This window comes from Cherax quadricarinatus, chromosome 77, assembly GCF_038502225.1.
Source record: "Cherax quadricarinatus isolate ZL_2023a chromosome 77, ASM3850222v1, whole genome shotgun sequence".
Taxonomy (NCBI): Eukaryota; Metazoa; Arthropoda; class Malacostraca; order Decapoda; family Parastacidae; genus Cherax; species Cherax quadricarinatus.
The window spans coordinates 6,675,438-6,700,271 of record NC_091368.1 but is presented as its reverse complement, the minus strand read 5'-3'; the positions used below and the strand labels follow the sequence as shown (position 1 = coordinate 6,700,271).

The following is a 24,834-nucleotide window of genomic DNA, read 5'->3' as shown; positions in this document are numbered from 1 at the left end:
AATAATGGCAGTATTACCAGGCTATTACTGCCAGTGGACAGTATTACTGCCTGAATAATATCACTGGCAGTATTATTTAATAACATTCATGTTGGTCAGGCATGTAGCGTACTGGTGACTCTTGTTAATAATGATTGGTGACTTTATGATGATTATTATTAATTATTATAATTATTATTGTTATATTATTATTATTATTATTATTATTATTATTATTATTATTATTATTATTATTATTATTATTTTCATTGTCATCGTTTGTTATTTTTATTGTCATTCATTTTTCCTTCTTTTTATTATAAGAACTACAACCAGTCATAACTACCTGCCAAAACTACCAGCCACAACTTCCAGCCACAACTACCAGCCACAACTACCAGCCACAACAACCAGGCACAACTACCAGCCATAACTACCAGCCACAACAACCAGGCACAACTACCAGCCATAACTACCAGCCACAACTACCAGCCACAACTACCTACCACAACTACCAGCCACAACTTCCAGCCACAACTACCAGCCACAACAACCAGCCACAACTACCAGCCATAACTACCAGCCACAACTACCAGCCACAACTACCAGCCATAACTACCAGCCACAACTACATACCACAACTACCACAACTACCAGCCACAACTACCTACCACAACTACCTACCACAACTACATACCACAACTACCTACCACAACTACCAGCCGCAACTTCCAGCCACAACTACCAGCCACAACAACCAGCCACAACAACCAGCCACAACAACCAGCCACAACAACCAGCCACAACAACCAGCCACAACAACCAGCCACAACAACCAGCAACAACTACCAGATACAACAACCAGCCACAACAAGCAGCCACAACTACCAGCCACAACTACCAGCCACAACTACCAGCCATAACTACCAGCCACAACTACATACCACAACTACCACAACTACCAGCCACAACTACCTACCACAACTACCTACCACAACTACATACCACAACTACCTACCACAACTACCAGCCGCAACTTCCAGCCACAACTACCAGCCACAACAACCAGCCACAACAACCAGCCACAACAACCAGCCACAACTACCAGCCACAACTTCCAGCCACAACAACCAGCCACAACAACCAGCCACAACTACCAGATACAACAACCAGCCACAACAAGCAGCCACAACTAACAGCCACAACAACCAGCAACAAGAACCAGCCACAACAACCAGCCACAACAACAAGTCACAACTTCCAGCCACAACAACCAGCCACAACAACCAGCCACAACAACCAGCCACAACAACCAGCCACAACTACCAGCCACAACAACCAGCCACAACAACCAGCCACAACAACCAGCCACAACAACCAACCACAACTACCAGATACAACAACCAGCCACAACAAGCAGCCACAACTAACAGCCACAACAACCAGCCACAACAACCAGCCACAACAACCAGCCACAACAACAAGTCACAACTTCCAGCCACAACAACCAGCCACAACAACCAGCCACAACAACCAGCCACAACAACCAGCCACAACTACCAGCCACAACTACCAGCCACAACAACCAGCCACAACAACCAGCCACAACAACCAGCCACAACTACCAGCCACAACAACCAGCCACAACAACCAGCCACAACAACCAGCCACAACAACCAGCCACAACTACCAGACACAACAACCAGCCACAACAACCAGCCACAACTAACAACCACAACAACCAGCCACAACAACCAGCCACAACTACCAGCCACAACTACCTACCACAACTACCAGCCACAACTTCCAGCCACAACTACCAGCCACAACAACCAGCCACAACTACCAGCCACAACTACCAGCCACAACAACCAGCCACAACTACCAGCCATAACTACCAGCCACAACTACCAGCCACAACTACCAGCCATAACTACCAGCCACAACTACATACCACAACTACCACAACTACCAGCCACAACTACCTACCACAACTACATACCACAACTACCTACCACAACTACCAGCCGCAACTTCCAGCCACAACTACCAGCCACAACAACCAGCCACAACAACCAGCCACAACAACCAGCCACAACAACAAGCCACAACAACCAGCCACAACAACCAGCCACAACAACCAGCCACAACTACCAGCCACAACTTCCAGCCACAACAACCAGCCACAACAACCAGCCACAACAACCAGCCACAACAACCAGCCACAACAACCAGCCACAACTACCAGCCACAACTACCAGCCACAACAACCAGCCACAACAACCAGCCACAACAACCAGCCACAACTACCAGCCACAACTACCAGCCACAACTACCAGCCACAACTACCAGCCACAACTACCAGCCACAACAACCAGCCACAACAACCAGCCACAACAACCAGCCACAACTACCAGCCTCAACAACCAGCCACAACAACCAGCCACAACAACCAGCCACAACAACCAGCCACAACTACCAGATACAACAAGCAGCCACAACAAGCAGCCACAACTAACAGCCACAACAACCAGCCACAACAACCAGCCACAACAACCAGCCACAACAACAAGTCACAACTTCCAGCCACAACAACCAGCCACAACAACCAGCCACAACAACCAGCCACAACAACCAGCCACAACTACCAGCCACAACTACCAGCCACAACAACCAGCCACAACAACCAGCCACAACAACCAGCCACAACTACCAGCCACAACAACCAGCCACAACAACCAGCCACAACAACCAGCCACAACAACCAGCCACAACTACCAGACACAACAACCAGCCACAACAACCAGCCACAACTAACAGCCACAACAACCAGCCACAACAACCAGCCACAACAACCAGCCACAACAACCAGCCACAACTACCAGCCATAACTTCCAGCCACAACTACCAGCCACAACTATCAGCCACAACTACCAGCCACAACAACCAGCCACAACAACCAGCCACAAGAACCAGCCACAAGAACCAGCCACAACAACCAGCCACAAGAACCAGCCACAACAACCAGCCGCAACTACCAGCCACAATTTCCAGCCACAACTACCAGCCACAACTATCAGCCACAACTACCAGCCACAACTACCAGCCACAACTACCAGCCACAACTACCAGCCACAACTTCCAGCCACAACTACCAGCCACAACTACCAGCCACAACTACCAGCCACAACTTCCAGCGACAACTTCCAGCCACAACTACCAGTCACAACTACCTGCCACAACTACCAGCCACAACTACCAGCCACAACTACCAGCCACAACTACCTACCACAACTACCAGCCACAACTACCTACCACAACTACCAGCCACAACTACCTACCACAACTACCAGCCACAACTACCAGCCACAACTACCAGCCACAACTACCTACCACAACTACCAGCCACAACTACCAGCCACAACTTCCAGCCACAACTACCTACCACAACTGCCAGCCACAACTACCAGCCACAACTTCCAGCGACAACTACCAGCCACAACTACCAGCCACAACAACCAGCCACAACAACCAGCCACAACTACCAGCCACAACTACCAGCCACAACTACCAGCCACAACTACCAGCCACAACTACCAGCCACAGCTACCAGCCACAACAACCAGCCACAACAACCAGCCACAACTACCAGCCACAACAACCAGCCACAACAACCAGCCACAACAACCAGCCACAACTACCAGCAACAACTACCAGCCTTCCTCCATGACCAAAGTGTTCCCAACCTCTCCCGTCAAAAGATAAAACAGATGAGCGCTCCCAACACAGCTTCCAGCCACAGCTAAGAATATTTTTCGTGCATAACACAAGCCGGGAAGACCAGTTACCAGGGGATTTATAGGAGGAAGGACGAGGGAAGGCAGGAGGGAGGGAGGGAAGGAAGCAAGGAACCAATGAAACAAGGAAGCAAGGAAGCAAGGAAGTAAGTAAGCAAGGAGGGGATGAAGCATAAACAAGGAGAGGTGGAAATAACAGGAATAGAACGACAAAAAAAAAATAATAAAAACGAAGAAATGTATAAATAAGGAGGAATTAGAAAAAAAGAATAAAGAGACAGCAGAGAAAACTCGACCTGTGTCCTATTTCCAGAGATCTTGTTCACCCTCCTGTTCAAACAAACTGTTTTTGCTAGTTGGCCCACATAGCAATCACAGCCTGGTTGATCTGGCACCTGTGGTCCGATTTCCATATCCATCCTGTGGATGGTAGTGGCATCAGGAGGATGGAACGGAGGTGGAAAGAAGAAATGGAGAAAGAATGAGGAAGAAAAGGAGGAAGAAGGAAGCAGGAGGCTGGAAGGTGAGTCAGGTCAAACATGGTCCAGCAGGTTCTCTGTATTTTTAAACTTGACTAACAAACACGAGTCTAGTCCAGGTGAAGTGTGTGTTTGTGTGTGTGTGTGTGTGTGTGTGTGTGTGTGTGTGTGTTGTGTGTGCTCACCTATTTGCGGTTGCAGGAGTCGATTCATAGTTTTTCACCGACCGCTACTAGGTCCTCTCTCCCCCTTCTCCATGAGCTTCATCATACCTCGTCTTAAAACTATGTATAGTTCCTGCCTCTACTACATCGCTTGCCAGACTATTCCACTTCCTAACTACTCTATGACTGAAGAAATACTTCCTAACATTCCTTTGACTCGTCTGAGTCTTCAACTTCCAATTGTGACCCCTTGTTTCTGTGTCCCCTCTCTGGCACATCCTGTGTTTGTCCACCTTACCTATTCCTCGCAGTATTTTGTATGTCTTTATCATGTCTCCCCTGACCCTCCTGTCCTCCCGTGTTGTCAGGCCGATTTCCCTTAACCTTTCTTCATAGGACATTCCCCTTAGCTCTGGAACTAAACTTCTCGCAAACCTTTGCACTTTCTCTGATTTATTGACGTGCTTGGCTAGGTGTGGGTTCCAAACTGGTGCTGCATATTCCAATATGGGCCTGATGTACACGGTGTACAGTGTCTTGAACGATTCCTTACTAAGGTATCGGAACGCTGTTCTCAGGTTTGCCAGGCGCCCATATGCTGCAGCAGTTACCTGGTTGATGTGTGCTTCCGGAGACATGCTCGGTGTTATACTCACCCCAAGATCTTTCTCCTCGAGCGAGGTTTGCAGTCTTCGGCCACCTAGCCTATACTCTGTCTGCGGTCTTCTTTGCCCTTCCCCGATCTTCATGACTTTGCATTTGGCGGGGTTCATTTGGCGGGGTTCATTTGGCGGGGTTAAATTCGAGAAGCCAGTTGCTGGACCAGGTGTCCAGTCTGTCCAGGTCTCTGTGAAGTCCTGCCTGGTCCTCATCTGATTTAATTCTCCTCATTAACTTCACATCATCTGCGAACAGGGACACTTCTGAGCCTATCTCTTGTGTGTGTAAGAGAGAGAGAGAGAGAGAGAGAGAGAGAGAGAGAGAGAGAGAGAGAGAGAGAGAGAGAGAGAGATAAACAAAGAAAACTCTTTTTTTTATTTTCAGAATGAAAAAAAAGATCCTTGAAAGAAATCTTCACGTGTGAACAGGGAGTGAACAACACTGTTGTTCACTCCGGGAGATGAACAACGCGACGGCGGTCAAGACTGCCTTTACCTGCAGTCAAGTGAACCCAGAGCCTTTCTTCCTTGTCAACCCCCCCTCCCCCCCCTCCCCCTCCCCCCCGGCAGCATAATTCTGACGGTCGGATGGAAATGTTTCGAGAAACTTGAAAAAAATACTGAAGGTTGCTAAACATTTTTCAGAGATGTCTAAACATTCTAAACATTTCTAAAATTCCAATTTTTTTTATCAATAACATAAGTTTTTTTTTTTGGGGGGGGGGAGGGGGGTCAAAACGTCGTAATTATCATCACAGAAAATTTCTCAACGTCTTTTTTTTTCAACGACGTAATCTCAATAGAAACTGCTAACGTTGTTGTTGACGTATCGACGTGATGGATGTCTGTAAGACGTTTGTTGACGTTTTAGCTTCAGAAACGTTGGCCGGAACCTCGTAAGACGTTTGTTGACGTTTTAGCTTCAGAAACGTTGGCCGGAACCTCGTAAGACGTGTGTTGACGTTTTAGCTTCAGAAACGTTGGCCGGAACCTCGTAAGACGTGTGTTGACGTTTTAGCTTCAGAAACGTTGGCCGGAACCTCGTAAGACGTTTGTTGACGTTTTAGCTTGAGAAACGTTGGCCGGAACCTCGTAAGACGTTTGTTGACGTTTCAACTTGAGAAACGTTGGCCGGAACCTCGTAAAACGTTTGTTGACGTTTTAGCTTGAGAAACGTTGGCCGGAACCTCGTAAGACGTTTGTTGACGTTTCAACTTTAGAAACGTTGGCCGGAACCTCGTAAAACGTTTGTTGACGTTTTAGCTTGAGAAACGTTGGCCGGAACCTCGTAAGACGTTTGTTGACGTTTCAACTTGAGAAACGTTGGCCGGAACCTCGTAAGACGTTTGTTGACGTTTCAACTTGAGAAACGTTGGCCGGAACCTCGTAAAACGTTTGTTGACGTTACTATTTGAGAAAGCATTAGCTAGACGCTAGTAAAACGTTTCTTGATGTTAATACTTGAGAGAACGTTGGTCAGAGGCTAGTAAGACGTTTCTTGACGCATGGACACACAACACGTTTCACCCAGATTTTGACGTACCCAGAAGCGGTCACTGACGAAAGGTACGTCACAAGTAGGCCGGGCCCGGAGCTGTGCCTCGACCCCCTACAAGGACAATCAGGCCAGGACAATCAGAAAGAAATCAGAAGCTCAGGTGACGGCAACACTGTCAATACGTCATTGGTGACGTCATGATTTGACAGGTCGGTGATTGGTGGGCGCCTCTGAGTGCGAGTGATGGGTCTCCTGATTGGTCCACACTCAGTTATTATCCTGCTTCCTGACTGGCTGGTCGACTTCAGTCATCCTGCTTTCTGACTGGCTGTTCACACTGTTATTGTACTTCCTGATTGGCTGTTCGCACTCAGTTATCCTGTTTCCTGATTAGCCTCCAATCAACTATCCTATTTCCCGATTGGCTGGTAGCATTCAGATATCCTGCTTCCTGATTGGCAGTCCACACTGTTAACTGGTTCATGATTGGCTGATTACACTGTTATCTGCTTCCTGAATGGCTGATTACACTGTTATCTACTTCCTGATTGGCTGCAGGAGCTCCTGCAGTGCTCCTCTTAACCTACACCACTGCTGTTACTACTACTATTACTACTACTAATACTACTATCACTAGTACAACTACTACTGGATGGCAACGGACAAGTGTAGTAGTAGCAGCAGCAACACACACAGTAAGAGGCATTCTTGAGCTTCCCCAACACTCGGGCCTCGGCCCAAGCTGGGGTGTGGCTCCAAAAAGTTCCTGTAGTGCTTGCTGCCTTTGCATCTCCTGATATCTTCTGCTGCTATGCAGTTGCCACACCCTTTGAGCCTAGTGTGGGTGGGGTTTGTGGCATCCCAAGGTGCCTAGCTTCTCCCTCCGAGCCCCGTGGGGGCGGAGAATGGGGCTAGGCCTGGGGACAGCTGGTTCCAGAAGACGAGGAGGTACTTGTACCTCCTCCCATGACAGACATTGGTCAGAGACACTCCCCCGACAGGCAGCCAAGGTTGGACCACCTCTTGGAAAAGGTCCGGCCCGGGCGATTGTACCGGCGAATCTACAAAGAACAAACAACAACAACTACTACTACTACTACTGCTACTACTACTACTACTACTACTACTACTTCTACTACCACTACCACCCCTAGTGCAACTACTACTACTACCACTTCTACTACTACTGCTACCACTCCAACTACTACCACTACTACCACTCTTGGTACCACCACTGTCCTCCTCGTCTACATACACTGGTTCCCTCACTCTGTCGCGTTAGTGTGACTTTGTAAATGGTCCAAGTCGGACCGAAACGTCGTCGAAATCTCCTCTCTCCCATGTGCGGGTTATTTTGTAATACTAGAAACACCACGAAATACTAGAATCACTAGTAATACTAGAAATACTAGTAATAGTAGATAAATTAAAAATACCAGAAATATTACAATCACTAAAAGGCAAAACTACTAAAAATACTAGTAACACTAAAAATATTCAAACTATTAGAAATATCAGAAAAGCTAGAAATACTAGTAATACTAGAAACATTAGAAAGGCTAGAAATACTAGTAATACTAGTAAATTATTTACAAACATCTTTGAGTCCACAGCAGGATTCGAACATGATCACTCTGCACCAAAATACGTAGTACTTAGGCCACTAGGCCAGATCCCAATCTGGGATCTGGCCTAGTGGCATTAGTACTACGTACTTAGATGTAGAGTGTGTAGGTTCGAATCCTGCTGTGGACTGAGACATAATGATAGTAACATATCATAAATAACCAGCATAACCCCAGTGGAAATAAGTCAAAGTGACTTTTGCCACTGGAGCAGTACACGAAGCTTCACAGCTATGTGGCAGTGATGGATCACTGCTGTGTGTTTCACGGCACACTGGTCACAACGACCCACGACCACCTGTCACCACTATTATGACACACGACTTGTGGGAGGCCAGAGGGATTGTGGTCCAGTTTTATTGTGGGGGGTGTTGCTGCGGGGGGCCAGGAGACTTCACCCAACCCCGCAAAGCAATTAGAAAGTGGTGAATACATACACACACACACACACACACACACACACACACACACACACACACACACACACACACACACACACACACACACACACACTTCCCTCTTCCATCTCTCCCCTCTAGCATCTCTTCCCTCTAACACCTCCCCCCCTCTAACATCTCTCCCCCTCTAACATCTCTCCCCTCCCATTATCTCTCCCCTCTCCCTTTTCCCATCTCTCTCCCCTCCTCCCCTCTCTCTCCCCCTAGCATCTCTCTCCCCCAAGCCTCTCTCTCCCCTCTTGCTCTTCCATCTCCCCCCTCTTTCCCCCTTCTCCCCCTCTCTTTGCCTTCTCTCTCTCTCTCTCCCTCCCTCTCTCCCTCTCTCTCCCTCTCTCCCTCTCTCTCTCTCTCTCTCTCTCTCTCTCTCTCTCTCTCTCTCTCTCTCTCTCTTGCTCTCTCTCTTCCCCATTTTCCCTTCTCACTCTCCCCCTCTCCTACCCTTCCATTCACTCTCTCTCCCCCTCTATCTCTCACTCTCACTCTCTCTTCCCCTTTTCCTTCTCACTATCCCCCTCTCTCTTTCTACCTGTTACCTACATCAGCTCATTTGAAAGCATTTTTATTGTTATGAGACATACAAGTACGGGACAGGATGAAGTTGGAGCCATCTGTGGGCCAGCATTTTCATTTGATCAACTGACTTTATCTCGTTGACATCATTATGCTGTACGAATGTGTTCCATACTCGAGTCATCCTGGGTATGTATAATCTCAGATGGAGTGATGTTCTGGAGAAGGGTACAGCCAGAGTGAAGTTGCTGCTTTCTGCCCGTCTTGTGGCATAAAAGCTTGTTTCACGCTGTCCTCGAAGTGGATCCAAGTGTGGTATTTTGACAATATTGGCCTTGTACATAACAGTAAGGCCACCCACATCCCTCCTATGTTGAAGGCTCTGCTGAAATGACAGATCTATCCAGGATGGGTCCAGGCGAGAGATGAGACGTCTTGCTTTGTTCTCTACTCTGTCAAGCAGTCGCAGGTGAGAGGGGGGCAGGCAAACCAAGAAAGTGGAGCATACTCAAGGTGTGAGCGTACTTGTGCCTCGTACAGGATCTTGCAACCCCTACTGTCAAGCAGATGCGAGATACGGTGAAGTGCTGTAAGCTTCCTGGCTGCCTTGTTTGCAAGATTTACAACATGGTTCTTCATGGTTAGTTTGGAGTCAAATTTCACCCCAAGGATATCAACTTCTTCTCCAGGTGCCAACATCGTCCCATTCATCCTTACTCTCTCTCTCTCTCTCTCTCTCTCTCTCTCTCTCTCTCTCTCTCTCTCTCTCTCTCTCTCTCTCTCTCTCTCTCTCTCTCTCTCTCTCTCTCTCTATCTCTCTCTCTCTCTCTCTCCATCTCCTCCCCATTTTTCTCTTCTCACTCTCCCCCTCTACTTCCCTTCCCTTCTCTCTCTTTCCCCCTCTCACACTCTCTCTCCCCCTTTCCCTTCTCACTCTTCCTCTCTCTCTCCTACCTTTCCCTTCTCTCTTCTCTCACAAAAAAAAAAATGGTGGGGACTAGAAAGGAATGATCTCATCAACAACAGCCAACATGGTTTCAGGGACGGGAAATCCTGTGTCACAAACCTACTGGAATTCTATGACATGGTGACGGCAGTAAGACAAGAGAGAGAGGGGTGGGTGGATTGCATATTCTTGGACTACAAGAAGGCGTTTGACACAGTTCCACACAAGAGATTGGTGCAAAAACTAGAGGACCAAGCAGGGATAACAGGGAAGGCACTACAATGGATCAGGGAATACTTGTCAGGAAGACAGCAGCGAGTCATGGTACGTGGCGAGGTGTCAGAGTGGGCACCTGTGACCAGCGGGGTCCCACAGGGGTCAGTCCTAAGACCAGTGCTGTTTCTGGTATTTGTGAACGACATGACGGAAGGAATAGACTCTGAGGTGTCCCTGTTTGCAGATGACGTGAAGTTGATGAGAAGAATACACTCGATCGAAGACCAGGCAGAACTACAAAGGGATCTGGACAGGCTGCAGACCTGGTCCAGCAATTGGCTCCTGGAGTTCAATCCCACCAAGTGCAAAGTCATGAAGATTGGGGAAGGGCAAAGAAGACCGCAGACGGAGTACAGTCTAGGGGGCCAGAGACTACAAACCACACTCAAGGAAAAAGATCTTGGGGTGAGTATAACACCAGGCACAACTCCTGAAGGGCAAATCAACCAAATAACTGCTGCAGCATATGGGCGCCTAGCAAACCTCAGAACAGCATTCCGACATCTTAATAAGGAATCGTTCAGGACCCTGTACACCGTGTACGTTAGGCCCATATTGGAGTATGCGGCACCAGTTTGGAACCCACACCTAGCCAAGCACGTAAAGAAACTAGAGAAAGTGCAAAGGTTTGCAACACGACTAGTCCCAGAGCTAAGAGGTATGTTCTACGAGGAGAGGTTAAGGGAAATCAACCTGACGACACTGGAGGACAGGAGAGATAGGGGGGACATGATAACGACATACAAAATACTGAGAGGAATTGACAAGGTGGACAAAGACAGGGTGTTCCAGAGATTGGAGACAGTAACAAGGGGACACAGTTGGAAGGTGAAGACACAGATGAATCACAGGGATGTTAGGAAGTATTTCTTCAGCCACAGAGTAGTCAGTAAGTGGAATAGTTTGGGAAGCGATGTAGTGGAGGCAGGATCCATACATATCTTTAAGAAGAGGTATGATAAAGCTCACGGCTCAGGGAGAGTGACCTAGTAGCGATCAGTGAAGAGGCGGGGCCAGGAGCTTGGACTCGACCCCTGCAACCTCAACTAGGTGAGTACAACTAGGTGAGTACACACACACACACACACACACACACACACACACATATATATATATACATATATATATATATATATATATATATATATATATATATATATATATATATATATATATATATATATATATGTATATATGTATATATGTTTACCTGGAGTTTACCTGGAGAGAGTTCCAGGGGTTAATGCCCCCGCGGCCCGGTCTGTGACCAGGCCTCCTGGTGGATCAGAGCCTGATCAACCAGGCTGTTGCTGCTGGCTGCACGCAAGCCAACGTACGAGCCACAGCCCGGCTGGTCAGGAACCGACTTTAGGTGCTTGTCCAGTGCCAGCTTGAAGACTGCCAGGGGTCTGTTGGTAATCCCCCTTATGTATGCTGGGAGGCAGTTGAACAGTCTCGGGCCCCTGACACTTATTGTATGGTCTCTTAACGTGCTAGTGACACCCCTGCTTTTCATTGGGAGGATGTTGCATCGTCTGCCAAGTCTTTTGCTTTCGTAGTGAGTGATTTTCGTGTGCAAGTTCGGTACTAGTCCCTCTAGGATTTTCCAGGTGTATATAATCATGTATCTCTCCCGCCTGCGTTCCAGGGAATACAGGTTCAGGAACCTCAAGCGCTCCCAGTAATTGAGGTGTTTTATCTCCGTTATGCGCGCCGTGAAGGTTCTCTGTACATTTTCTAGGTCAGCAATTTCACCTGCCTTGAAAGGTGCTGTTAGTGTGTAGCGATATTCCAGCCTAGATAGAACAAGTGACCTGAAGAGTGTCATCATAGGCTTGGCCTCCCTAGTTTTGAAGGTTCTCATTATCCATCCTGTCATTTTTCTAGCAGATGCGATTGATACAAACCGAGTGAATTCATCAACAATTGAACAGCAGGAAAAAACGGCGAGAAGAAACATGAACAGAACAAAAAATAGACAAAAAAAAGGGAGAAAGCAGTCTAAAAAAAAATATATATATAAGAAAATACAACAGGAGAAACAGCATGGAACAATGACATGTCTGTTGCCGCAACGCGACAGAAACGGGCCGACTCCTTGCCGTTGATCAACAGCAGTTAAAAGCAACAGCGAAGCAACAGCAACAGCAACATCAACGGCGGGGCTGAGTCATACGTCAATATGAACAGTACTGAGCTGTTGACTCATACTGGCTGTTACTGCCTTGGTATACACACACACATATATATGTATGTATATATATATATATATATATATATATATATATATATATATATATATATATATATATATATATATATATATATAATATAGGGAGGTACCACCTCTAGAACTGTTATAGGGACCTTCATCCTCAGAGAAAAGAATAAACTTGCTTCAGGGAAAACTCAAGGATCTCCCTGTAGATGTTTGAGAATTTTCTCCTACCACCCTCTATATTTAAGGTATATTTTATTTAAAGGCATATATATATATATATATATATATATATATATATATATATATATATATATATATATATATATATATATATATATATATATATATATATATATATATACACTATGTGAACATTTATTAATAAACAGAATACATTTACAGAAAAAACAAACATGGATACAATGGCACAATGTATCAAAGGTGATGAATTTCCTCCAGCTCCTCCGAGGCTGGACGTGAGCCAAGTATGCAGCAAGCATTTCCCCTCTGGATGGCGACGCTGAGGCGCTGGAACATGAAAGTGGCTGCCCTTGGGTCCCTGGTGGTGTCGATGAGTCTGGAACCCAATTCTTTAAGGAAACGTGTGGCATTTTTTTCCCATGATCCCAAGGTCTCTGATCCCACTGGGACAAATTGATACTGTTGGCTAATGTCCCTGTACTTGCTGATCTTGTACTCCTCCCTGTGGTCAGCAGCTCCTCCCTGTCGCCCCACACTGTGATGGATATAGGTGTCAGCCAGTGTGGACACACAGGTATAGTCCCATGCTAAGAGCTTGCCATTCTTCCAAGGATAGATGGTGATCCCGTCGGGGTGGTTTGCTGGGTTGTGGGTATTGTTTGCTGCAAGTGATCGGGGCTCCCTCTCGGCAGGGCATCCAGCTGTAGCAAGGGTTCTCTTAATGATGTCGTTGACCTCATTGTGTCTTGCATGCCAGCCCTTGGTTTTGGAACAGTTAAGACCATGTAGACCGTATTTGTCTGCTTGTGTGAATTGGGGCAGCAAGGCGCAGATCCACTGCAATACGGAGGGTCTTAGGGTCGAGTCGCGTTCCCATTGCCGATATGGGAACTGTTTGGAGGAAGTTCCCGGAATGATGTGCGCTCACAGCCTGGAGACGGGCAATCTCCCTATCTGATGTTGCAGCCCTGACCATGTTGGCAAGCACCTTTTCAGCGATCGGGCCATCCCAGCTTGACTGTTTGTGAGCCAGTGCTGCACTAGGGTTTGGTGCTGGAGCAGCAAGAGTCTCCCATTCAGTGATGGCACTGGCATAGCTAGGGTCTTCCATTCCTGCTGAGTCGCTGAGGGTATCAGGAAGAATTTGTCTTATCATCTCGTTTGATGCTTTGGAAGAGGATAGGAAAGCTGGTAGAGCAATCTGGGAAGATCTGCGTACTCCTAGCCCTCCAAGCCTGACCGGAAGTGAGGCTTGCAACCACTGTCCATCTTCTAGGGAAAGATTCAATACACTCTCTAGCATGGTCTGAAGGAGAGAGTCATATTCCTTGAGTTTTGGACTGCTGAAGGCTGGGGAGCATCTCAGAAAGTAGGTAAGTTTTGGGATTGACAGGCACCTGGTGAGTAGGTAGAAGGCATCGTGTGTGTCAATGTCTTTCATCCTGTTTTCCATCGTCCGAAGGTCTGACACTTTTTTTTCTAGGAACAGATCGATGGCATTGGACCCAAGAGGAGCACCAAGGAGAGTGCTATTGGCTGGATCAATGGCTCGTGCTCCTGGTAAAACGGCACTAATATTCTGGATCTTCTGTTGATTGGTAGAAACTATTTCACATTTGGTGGGGTTTAAAGAAAGGCCCAGGCTTTCTCCCATGTGTGTATATATATATATATATATATATATATATATATATATATATATATATATATATAGATGAGACCACAACCCAAGCACAAGGAGACAAGCATCCAACCAGGGACACCATAGCCATCAACAACAACCCTGAGGAAGACCCCATCACTGAACAATTAATTTTGCCAGAATCAGAAGTCTATAAGGCGATTGTGTCATTTCCTGCAGGATCTGCAGGAGGTTACTCTGGAATTCGACCATCAGCACCTCAAAGAGATGGTAAATCCAGTACTCGGTGCATCTGCATCAATTCTTCTCACTGAGTTAACAACTTTCGTCAACAACTGCCTGGCTGGGCGAATCCCAGAAGAAATTAAACCTTTCTTTTTTGGAGCCTCACTATGTGCGTTGAAGAAGAAGGATGGGGGAATCAGAGCCATTGCTGATGGTAACACTCTTCGCCGTCTCGTTGCCAAAGCAGCAGTTAGAAACATTCACCTAGAAGCTGCCACTTTACTCCAGCCACACCAACTGGGATCTGGGGTCTCTCAAGGCAGTGAAGCATCAGGGCCTACATCAGGGACCTACCAGAAGACAAGGCCGTAGTCAAACTTGATTTTAGAAATGCCTTTAATATGGTGAAGAGAGATGTAATCTTGCAAGCTGTTCGGGATCGGTTCCCCAGTCTTTTTCCCTTCATTTCAGCCGGCTATAGCAAATCCTCAATTCTTTTGTTTGGAGAACATGAAATTCTCTCATCAGAGGGTGTTCAGCAGGGTGACCCACTCGCTCCACTTCTCTTCTGCTTGGCAGTAAGAGAACTAACGTCCAGCCTATGCAGCGAGCTCAACATCTGGTACCTGGATGATGGCACTCTGGCAGGTACTGAAGAGTCCCTGTTAGAGGACCTACAACTGGTGAAAACACAGGGAGAAGACTTGGGACTCATCCTCAATCCCTCCAAGTGTGAAAGTTTCACAGCGAACCAGGGAATAATCAATGCCATGCAAAGAATCCTCTCAGAGGTCTCTACTACCACTTCGTCCAACAGTACCCTCTTGGGAGCTCCGCTGAGTCACCAGGCCATCGACACCATCCTCAAGGACAAATTGAATGACCTGATGAGAATGGAGGAGAGAATAAGTGAACTTGATGCCCATGATGCTCTGTACCTCCTCACAAGGTGTCTTACTATGCCAAGACTCACTTACTTCCTGAGGTGTGCACCCTCTTGACAACCCAACACTCGACGAATATGACGCACACCTGAGATCAACCTTTAAGGCACTAAACCTGTCACTAGAGAATCAGCAATGGGATCAGGCAACCCTCCCAGTGCGACTGGGAGGTATAGGGGTGCGCAAAGCAACGCATGTTGCTTTGCCTGATTTTCTGTCCTCGTGTGTGACTTCCAGTGCACTAGTCAAGAAGATTGTCCCCGAACGCTTGAGAGACGGGGCAGGAGCTCAAGACCCCAGGTTCACTGAAGCAGCGATTCGGTGGGACACCCTTACAGACTCCTCCAGTAGACCAGCTCCTCCCAAACAGCACAAACAGTCCCACTGGGACAAACCGATCATGGAAAAAAGTGCCAACACAGTGCTCACAAACGCTTCAGGAAAGGACAAAGCTCGTCTCCTGGCAGTTAAGGCACCACACTCAGGAGATTTCCTTTTAGCTGTTCCCAATTCCTCCCTGGGCACTCGGCTCGACCCACAGGCCGTTCGGATTGGTGTTGCTCTTCACCTAGCCGCCCCCATCCTCACCGAACATAGGTGTATTTGCGGCAGGGCGACAGCTGATCAATTCGGACTTCATGGTCTCGTGTGTCACACAGCAGAAGGGAAGTATGCCAGGCATGAGTAGGTCATTGACATCATAAGGAGAAGCCTCGCCACAGCCCTTTGCCCAGCTCAACGGGAACCTCAAGTACAGAGGTCTCATGGAAGTCAAAAGCGTCCTGATGGAGCCACTATGCTACCTTGGAAGGATGGAAAGCAGATTGCCTGGGACTACACATGTGCTGCCACATTGGCAGACACCTACTTGCCATACTCCGTAGTGGAAGGGGGTGGAGCTGCCAGCCACAGGGAGACCCAGAAGATCCGCAAATATGAAGACCTTCCCCCTTGCTATAACTTCATCCCAATTGGGTCGGAGACCCCTGGAGCATGGGGTAAGTGTGCTCTGAAGTTCCCCAAAGAGCTGGGTGAAAAGCTCATCATAGAAACCAAGGACCACAGGGCGACCAGCTTCCTCTTTCAGAGACTCAGTGTTGCGATCCAGAGAGGAAATGCCTGCAGCATTCAGGGCAAGCGGCCCACCGCCGAGGAGCTGGACGAAGTATTCGAGATGTAGCTCTGAGTTGTTATCTATGTTGTTTTACTTTCTATTGTATTTTTGTGAATGTTTGACCAATGTATTTTGTCTTTAAATAAAACATACTTGAAATATATATATATATATATATATATATATATATATATATATATATATATATATATATATATATATATATATATATATATATATATATATATATATATATATATATATATATATATATATATATATATATATATATATATATATATATATATATATATATATATATATATATATATATATATTGTGCCGAATAGGTAGAACTTAAACTTGTTTGTATCTCTCTTTCTCTCTCTCTCTCTCTCTCACCCATAAACAAACTGCCATAATACACATTCAGAATCATTTCCCTGGTGTATTTCTCTCCTAATCTCATACAAACACCATCGACCTGATTACACCAGCATACAATCATACAACTCACGTACACAGGCCTAATGTATTTTGTATACTGATTACACAAGTCAAATTTCAATCATTCCAGAACCTCAGAGCTAAATGTATATCATACACTTGTATATAAGTACATAGGTGAGTCTGGAAGGGTTGTATTTCATGCACTCGTAAATACATGAGTCTGCCAGGGTTGTATATCATACATTTTTAAATACGGGAGTCTCCAAGGGTTGTATATCACAAACTTGTGAATATGTGACTTTTCATGGGTTATATATCACAGAACCCAAGAGTTGTTTATCATACAATCGTAAATACGTAATACGTGAGTCTGCAAGGGATGTATATTACACACTCGTAAATACATAATAAGTGAATCTGCAAGGAATGTATATCATACACTCGTAAATACGTGAGTTTGCAAGGGCTGGGAAGCTTTGAAAGGAGAGAGAGAGAGACGGGAAAAAATTACTCGTTGAACTTTTAAAAAAAACATTCCGTGCCCCTGGTTCTCCAGGACACAGTCCTCTCGTGCCCCTGGTTCTCCAGGACACAGTCCTCTCGTGCCTCAGGTTCTCCAGGACACAGTCCTCTCGTGCCTCAGGTTCTCCAGGACACAGTCCTCTCGTGCCCCTGGTTCTCCAGGACACAGTCCTCTCGTGCCCCTGGTTCTCCAGGACACAGTCCTCTCGTGCCCCTGGTTCTCCAGGACACAGTCCTCTCGTGCCCCTGGTTCTCCAGGACACAGTCTTCTCGTGCCCCTGGTTCTCCAGGACACAGTCCTCTCGTGCCCCTGGTTCTCCAGGACACAGTCCTCTCGTGCCCCTGGTTCTCCAGGACACAGTCTTCTCGTGCCCCTGGTTTTCCAGGACACAGTTCTCTCGTGCCCCTGGTTCTCCAGGACACAGTCCTCTCGTGCCCCTGGTTCTCCAGGACACAGTCCTCTCGTGCCCCTAGTTCTCCAGGGCACAGTCCTCTCGTGCCTCTGGTTCTCCAGGACACAGTCCTCTCGTGCCCCTGGTTCTCCAGGACACAGTCTTCTCGTGTCTATGGCTCTCCAGGACACAGTTCTCTCGTGCCCCTGGTTCTCCAGGACACAGTCCTCTCGTGTCTCTGGTTCTCCAGGACACAATCCTCTCGTGTCCCTGGTTCTCCTGGACACAGTTCTCTCGTGCCGCTGGTCCTCCAGGACACTGTCCTCTCGTGCCTCTGGTTCTCCAGGACACAGTCCTCTCGTGCCCCTGGTTCTCCAGGACACAGTCCTCTCGTGCCCCTGGTTCTCCTGGACACAGTTCTCTCGTGCCCCTGGTCCTCCAGGACACAGTCCTCTTATCATGTGGGAGTTCGAACACGTGGATAGGGTAAAGTAATACTCACGTAGGCGGCTGGTAGTACGTATAATTACAGATAATGTGGGGAGCGCCCAAACAGCCATACCTATCTCCTAGCTCACTCTCGTATAACTGACTGGCCGCCCACAGTACCCATATGTGAGGGGGTCTTTGAATACTGCTGTGGTCAGCACAATAAGAATACAGACAGTGACACAGGCAGAGACGGTTGGTAGTGAGTCATCTACTGGTACACTGGTTACTGGTAACTGGTTACTACTACTGAGACTCTCGTGCCTTTGGTTCTCCAGGACACAGTCCTCTCGTGCCCCTGGTTCTCCGGGACACAGTCCTCTCGTGACCCTGGTTCTCCTGGACACAGTCCTCTCGTGCCTCGGGTTCTCCAGGACACAGTCCTCTAGTGCCCCTGGTTCTCCAAGACACAGTCCTCTTGTGCCCCTTGTTCTCCAGGACACAGTCTTCTCGTGCCACTGGTTCTCCAGGACACAGTCCTCTCGTGCCCCTGGTTCTCCAGGACACAGTCCTCTTGTGCCTCTGGTTCTCCAGGACACAGTCCTCTCGTGCCTCTGGTTCTCCAGGACACAGTCCTCTCGTGTCTCTGGTTCTCCAGGACACAGTCCTCTCGTGCCCCTGGTTCTCCAGGACACAGCCCTCTCGTGCCTCTGGTTCTCCAGGACACAGTCCTCTCGTGCCCCTGATTCTCCAGGACACAGTCCTCTCGTGCCCTTGGTTCTCATGGACACAGTCCTCTCTTGCCCCTGGTTCTCCAGGACACAGCCCTCTCGTGCCTCTGGTTCTCCAGGACACAGTCCTCTCGTGCCCCTGGTTCTCCAGGACACAGTCCTCTCGTGCCCCTGGTTCTCCTGGACACAGTCCTCTCGTGCCCCTGGTTCTCCAGGACACAGTCTACTCGTGCATCTGGTTCTCCAGGACACAGTCCTCTCGTACCCCTTCTTCTCCAAGACACAGTCCTCTCGCGCCCCTGGTTGTCCAGGACACAGTCCTCTCGTGCCCCTGGTTCTCCTGGACACAGTCCTCTCGTGCCTCTGGTTCTCCAGGACACAGTCCTCTTGTGCCTCTGGTTCTCCAGGACACAGCCCTCTCGTGCCTCTGGTTCTCCAGGACACAGTCCTCTCGTGCCCCTGATTCTCCAGGACCCAGTCCTCTCGTGCCCTTGGTTCTCCAGGACACAGCCCTCTCGTGCCTCTGGTTTTCCTGAAGACAGTCCTCTCGTGTCCCTGATTCTACAGGACACAGTCCTCTCGTGCCCTTGGTTCTCCAGGACACAGTCTTCTCGTGCCCCTGGTTCTCCAGGACACAGTCCTCTCGTGCCCCTGGTTCTCCAGGACACAGTCCTCTCGCGCTTCTGGTTCTCCAGGACACAGTCCTCTCGTGCCCCTGGTTCTCCAGGACACAGTCCTCTCGTGCCCCTGGTTCTCCAGGACACAGTCCTCTTGTGCCTCTGGTTCTCCAGGACACAGTCTTCTCGTGCCTCTGATTCTCCAGGACACAGTACTCTCGTGCCTCTGGTTCTCCAGGACACAGTCCTCTCGTGCCCATGGTTCTCCAGGACACAGCCCTCTCGTGCCCCTGGTTCTCCAGGACACAGTCCTCTCGTGCCTCAGGTTCTCCTGGACACAGTCCTCTCGTGCCCCTGGTTCTCCAGGACACAGTCCTCTCGTGCCCCTGGTTCTCCAGGACACAGTCCTCTCGTGCCCATGGTTCTGCAGGACACAGTCCTCTCGTGCCTCTGGTTCTCCAGGACACAGTCCTCTCGTGCCCCTGGTTCTCCAGGACACAGTCCTCTAGTGCCCCTGGTTCTCCAGGACACAGTCCTCTCGTGCCCCTGGTTCTCCAGGACACAGTCCTCTCGTGCCTCTGGTTCTCCAAGACACAGTCCTCTTGTGCCCCTGGTTCTCCAGGACACAGTCCTCTCGTGCCCCTGGTTCTCCAGGACACAGTCCTCTCGTGCCCATGGTTCTGCAGGACACAGTCCTCTCGTGCCCCTGGTTCTCCAGGACACAGTCCTCTCGTGCCCCTGGTTCTCCAGGACACAGTCCTCTCGTGCCCATGGTTCTGCAGGACACAGTCCTCTCGTGCCTCTGGTTCTCCAGGACACAGTCCTCTCGTGCCCATGGTTCTCCAGGACACAGTCCTCTCGTGCCTCTGATTCTCCAGGACACAGTCCTCTTGTGCCTATGGTTCTCCAGGACACAGTCCTCTCGTGCCTCTGGTTCTCCAGGACACAGTCCTCTTGTGCCTCTGGTTCTCCAGGACACAGTCCTCTCGTGCCCATGGTTCTGCAGGACACAGTCCTCTCGTGCCCCTGGTTCTCCAGGACACAGTCCTCTCGTGCCCCTGGTTCTCCAGGACACAGTCCTCTCGTGCCCATGGTTCTGCAGGACACAGTCCTCTCGTGCCTCTGGTTCTCCAGGACACAGTCCTCTCGTGCCCATGGTTCTCCAGGACACAGTCCTCTCGTGCCTCTGATTCTCCAGGACACAGTCCTCTTGTGCCTATGGTTCTCCAGGACACAGTCCTCTCGTGCCTCTGGTTCTCCAGGACACAGTCCTCTTGTGCCTCTGGTTCTCCAGGACACAGTCCTGTCTTAGACACACACGGACAAAATATACTCTTTCTCGAGAATTAAAACACCAAAAAAAAACACACACACACACACGCCCACGGTTTACACTTCTTGTTAAAACTACGGCTTTAGCAGGGAGTCAGGAGTTTTATGGCACGGAGTATCGAGCCTGGAACACTCCTTGCGGAGGTAATTGTTACCAGATTTATTTTTCGAATGCAAGGTGATTTGTGATTACATCAGATTTGTATACAAACAGACCAGAAGATTTAAACATCTGACGACGTTTCGTTCCTACTTGGATCTTTAGCTAGTCCCAAGTCGGTCCGAAACGTTGTCATAAGTCCCAGACTCCTGTGTGCGAGTAGTTTGTGTATTGTTCCAGTCACGGTATTGTGTCCTTGCGGTCGAGATCAGATCTGTTGAACCGGTGATGCAGGATTTATATTGTGAGAAGAGATTATGTAAAACTAAGTGTATACTTGACTCTCCTGTTGTCAGACTTCTGTTATAACTCTCCTGTTGTACTCTCCTGTTGTAACTCTCCTGTTATTTAGCGAATTGTTGACCACTGATTCCTCAATGTTTTCATTCTCAGAATTTCGCTCACGTAACACTTTCTAAGGAATAGTGAAACTGAATATTACAAAAATGTAGTTAGAAGCCTAAGTAGATCTGTAACCCACTATGATAACATGAACGTAGATAAGTATGTTTATGGAGCAACTTGCAATGTGAACACTGATGTTGTAGTGGCCAGACTTAGTCTTGGTTACAAGTACTTCTGGCAGTTTGACAGACACACAGACTGACTGATGTTGTAGTGGCCAGGCTTAGTCTTGGTTACAAGTACTTCTTGCAGTCTGACAGACACACAGACTGACTGATGTTGTAGTGGCCAGGCTTAGTCTTGGTTACAAGTACTTCTGGCAGTTTGACAGACACACAGACTGACTGATGTTGTAGTGGCCAGGCTTAGTCTTGGTTACAAGTACTTCTTGCAGTCTGACAGACACACAGACTGACTGATGTTGTAGTGGCCAGACTTAGTCTTGGTTACAAGTACTTCTGGCAGTCTTACAGACACACAGACTGACTGATGTTGTAGTGGCCAGGCTTAGTGTTGGTTACAAGTACTTCTGGCAGTTTGACAGACACACAGACTGACTGATGTTGTAGTGGCCAGGCTTAGTCTTGGTTACAAGTACTTCTTGCAGTCTGACAGACACACAGACTGACTGATGTTGTAGTGGCCAGGCTTAGTCTTGGTTACAAGTACTTCTGGCAGTCTGACAGACACACAGACTGACTGATGTTGTAGTGGCCAGGCTTAGTCTTGGTTACAAGTACTTCTTGCAGTCTGACAGACACACAGACTGACTGATGTTGTAGTGGCCAGACTTAGTCTTGGTTACAAGTACTTCTGGCAGTTTGACAGACACACAGACTGACTGATGTTGTAGTGGCCAGACTTAGTCTTGGTTACAAGTACTTCTGGCAGTCTGACAGACACACAGACTGACTGATGTTGTAGTGGCCAGACTTAGTCTTGGTTACAAGTACTTCTTGCAGTCTGACAGACACACAGACTGACTGATGTTGTAGTGGCCAGGCTTAGTCTTGGTTACAAGTACTTCTTGCAGTCTGACAGACACACAGACTGACTGATGTTGTAGTGGCCAGGCTTAGTCTTGGTTACAAGTACTTCTGGCAGTCTGACAGACACACAGACTGACTGATGTTGTAGTGGCCAGGCTTAGTCTTGGTTACAAGTACTTCTGGCAGTTTGACAGACACACAGACTGACTGATGTTGTAGTGGCCAGGCTTAGTCTTGGTTACAAGTACTTCTTGCAGTCTGACAGACACACAGACTGACTGATGTTGTAGTGGCCAGGCTTAGTCTTGGTTACAAGTACTTCTGGCAGTTTGACAGACACACAGACTGACTGATGTTGTAGTGGCCAGACTTAGTCTTGGTTACAAGTACTTCTGGCAGTCTGACAGACACACAGACTGACTGATGTTGTAGTGGCCAGACTTAGTCTTGGTTACAAGTACTTCTTGCAGTCTGACAGACACACAGACTGACTGATGTTGTAGTGGCCAGGCTTAGTCTTGGTTACAAGTACTTCTTGCAGTCTGACAGACACACAGACTGACTGATGTTGTAGTGGCCAGGCTTAGTCTTGGTTACAAGTACTTCTGGCAGTCTGACAGACACACAGACTGACTGATGTTGTAGTGGCCAGGCTTAGTCTTGGTTACAAGTACTTCTGGCAGTTTGACAGACACACAGACTGACTGATGTTGTAGTGGCCAGGCTTAGTCTTGGTTACAAGTACTTCTTGCAGTCTGACAGACACACAGACTGACTGATGTTGTAGTGGCCAGGCTTAGTCTTGGTTACAAGTACTTCTGGCAGTTTGACAGACACACAGACTGACTGATGTTGTAGTGGCCAGACTTAGTCTTGGTTACAAGTACTTCTGGCAGTTTGACAGACACACAGACTGACTGATGTTGTAGTAGCCAGGCTTAGTCTTGGTTACAAGTACTTCTGGCAGTTTGACAGACACACAGACTGACTGATGTTGTAGTAGCCAGGCTTAGTCTTGGTTACAAGTACTTCTTGCAGTCTGACAGACACACAGACTGACTGATGTTGTAGTGGCCAGACTTAGTCTTGGTTACAAGTACTTCTGGCAGTTTGACAGACACACAGACTGACTGATGTTGTAGTGGCCAGGCTTAGTCTTGGTTACAAGTACTTCTTGCAGTCTGACAGACACACAGACTGACTGATGTTGTAGTGGCCAGACTTAGTCTTGGTTACAAGTACTTCTGGCAGTTTGACAGACACACAGACTGACTGATGTTGTAGTGGCCAGACTTAGTCTTGGTTACAAGTACTTCTGGCAGTTTGACAGACACACAGACTGACTGATGTTGTAGTGGCCAGGCTTAGTCTTGGTTACAAGTACTTCTGGCAATTTGACAGACACACAGACTGACTGATGTTGTAGTGGACAGGCTTAGTCTTGGTTACAAGTACTTCTGGCAGTTTGACAGACACACAAACTGACTGATGTTGTAGTGGCCAGACTTAGTCTTGGTTACAAGTACTTCTGGCAGTTTGACAGATACACAGACTGACTGATGTTGTAGTAGCCAGGCTTAGTCTTACAAGTACTTCTGGCAGTCTGACAGACACACAGACTGACTGATGTTGCAGTAGCCAGGCTTAGTCTTGGTTACAAGTAAACCATACCCCCGGCCGGGATTGAACCCGCGGTCATAGAGTCTCAAAACTCCAGCCCGTCGCGTTAGCCACTAGACCAGCTAGCCACAATAAGATTCATCCAACTAGGTATATTTCTACACCATAGGAAAGTTAGCACAGGCACCTCTGTGACCACAAATGCAAGTTTTTACAGACGAATCTCCAGCTAGCGTGGCCGTGACGAACTCTAGCTCAAGTCCCTTCACTGCCGTCAACATGACTTAAGAAATCGTAATGACACGATTGCAAATAAACCATACCCCCGGCCGGGAATGAACCCGCGGTCATAGAGTCTCAAAACTGCAGCCCGTCGCGTTAGCCATCGTGTCATTACGATTTCTTTAGTCATGTTGACGGCAGTGAAGGGACTTGAGCTAGAGTTCGTC

At 48.0% G+C, this 24,834-nt stretch overlaps 1 protein-coding gene across 3 annotated transcripts in view; it reads right to left on the bottom strand.

Moving 5' to 3' along the window:
• LOC128702033 (uncharacterized) overlaps positions 1–24,834 on the bottom strand; it is a 663,411-nt gene that overhangs the window by 441,168 nt on the left and 197,409 nt on the right. The window lies entirely within an intron of this gene.